Genomic DNA, 2,226 nt, shown 5'->3' on the forward strand with positions numbered 1-2,226 from the left:
AAGCATGTCAGAAGGACACTTTTTGGTCAGTTGCTCATATCTCTCCCAAGCTTCATAGAGGGATTCACCTTCTTTCTGTCTGAAGGTTTGAACATCCATTCTAAGCTTACTAAGCTTTTGAGGAGGAAAGAACTTGGCTAAGAAAGTCGTGACCAGCTTATCCCAAGAGTTCAGGCTATCTTTAGGTTGAGAGTCCAACCATACAATAGCTCTGTCTCTTACAGCAAATGGGAAAAGCATAAGCCTGTAGACCTCGGGATCAACCCCATTGGTCTTAACAGTATCACAGATCTGCAAGAATTTAGTCAAGAACTGAAAAGGATCTTCAGATGGAAGTCCATGAAACTTGCAGTTCTGTTGCATCAGAGAAACTAATTGAGGTTTAAGCTCAAAATTGTTTGCTCTAATGGCAGGGATTGAGATGCTTCTTCCATCTAAATTGGAATTAGGTGCAGTGAAGTCACCAAGCATCCTCCTTGCATTGTTATTATTTTCGGCCATATCTTCTTCTTTTTCAAAAATTTTTGTCAGATTTTCTCCAGAGAGTTGTGCTTTAGCTTCCCTTAGCTTCCTCTTCAGAGTCCTTTCAGGTTCAGGATCAGCTTCAACAAGAATGTTCTTATCCTTGTTCCTGCTCATATGAAAAAGAAGGAAATAACAAAGAAAATATGGAATCCTCTATGTCACAGTATAGAGATTCCTTTATATGAGTAAAAGAAGATAGGAATAGAAGATGGAGAATCCAAACACAAGGGTAAGGAGTAGGTTCGAATTCTTAGATGAAGAGGAGTGTTAGTAAATAAATAAATAATTAGAAGGAGGTGAGAGAGAAGAATTTTCGAAAATTAAACAAATTAAAATAAAAATATTTTTGTTTTAATTTGAAATTAAAATAAAATTCGAAAATTAGAAAAGAAATAAAATTAAAATTAAAAATTAAAATAATTAGTTAATTAAAAAGGAATTTTGAAAAAGAGGAAGGTGATTTTCGAAAATTAGAGAGAATTAGTTAGGTAGTTTTGAAAAAGATATGATTGAAACAAAAAGATAGGATTGATTGAAAAAAGATTTGAAAATCAATTTAAAAAGATAAAAGGTTAGAAAAGATTTTGAAATTGATTTTGAAAAAGATATGATTGAAAGATATGATTGAAAAATTTAATTTGAAAAAGATTTGAAAAGAAAATTAAACAGATTTGATTTTTGAAGTTAAAGTTGATTACTTGACTAATAAGAAACTAAAACATATGATTTTAAAATTTAAAGATTGAACCTTTCTTAATAGGCAAGTAACAACTTGAAAAATTTTTTAATCAAAACATTAAATGCTAGTAGTAATTTCAAAAATTATAAAATAAAATAAGAAAAAGATTTTGAAAATTAATTTGAATATTTTCGAAAACATTAAAAGAAAAATGAAAAAGATTTCGAAAAATTTTAAAAAGGAATTCGAAAATATTAAAAGGAAACTGAAAAAGATTTGATTTTTGAAAAAGATTTGAAAAAGATAGAATTTTTAAATAGAAAATTTGATTTGACTCATAAGAAATAACAAGATTTTAAAAATTTTTGAAAAAGTCAACTCAAATTTTCGAATTTGATGAAAAGAAAAAGGGAAAGATATTTTTTTGATTTTTGAATTTTTAATGATGAAAGAGAAAAATAACAAAAAGGCTCAAAACATGAAGATTATGGATCAAAACACATGATGCATGCAAGAACACTATGAATGTCAAGATGAACACCAAGAACACTTTGAATGTCAAGATGAACACCAAGAACTTATTTTTGAAAATTTTGAAGAAGAGAAAAACATGCAAGACACCAAACTTAAAGATTTTTAATTTTTAGACACTAACAAATTAAAAATGCATATGAAAAACAAGAAAAGACACAAAACAAGAAATTTTTAAGGATCAAACAAGAAGACTTACCAAGAACAACTTGAAGATCATTGGTGCACGAATTGTGAATCACACTTTTCACAATGCGTACCACTAAGCAGCAAGTGCACTGGGTCGTCCAAGTAATACCTCACGTGAGTAAGGGTCGAATCCCACGGAGATTGTTGGTTTGAAGCAATCTATAGTTATCTTGTAATTCTTAGTCAGGAAGTCAATTATGTTTATCAGTTGAATTACGAATAAACAATAGAGCATGGATTAAAGGTTACTTGTTATGCAGTAATGGAGAATATGTTGGAGTTTTGGAGATGCTTTGTCTTCT

General features: G+C 29.6%; 1 non-coding gene across 1 annotated transcript; it reads left to right on the plus strand.

Moving 5' to 3' along the window:
* Positions 1-108, plus strand: LOC112739207 (small nucleolar RNA R71). Its single transcript, XR_003170144.1, has one exon. It is a non-coding gene; the product is annotated as a small nucleolar RNA R71 (small nucleolar RNA).
* The last annotated feature ends 2,118 nt before the right edge of the window (positions 109-2,226 follow it).

The sequence above is a fragment of the Arachis hypogaea genome, chromosome 13, assembly GCF_003086295.3.
Source record: "Arachis hypogaea cultivar Tifrunner chromosome 13, arahy.Tifrunner.gnm2.J5K5, whole genome shotgun sequence".
Taxonomy (NCBI): domain Eukaryota; kingdom Viridiplantae; phylum Streptophyta; class Magnoliopsida; order Fabales; family Fabaceae; genus Arachis; species Arachis hypogaea.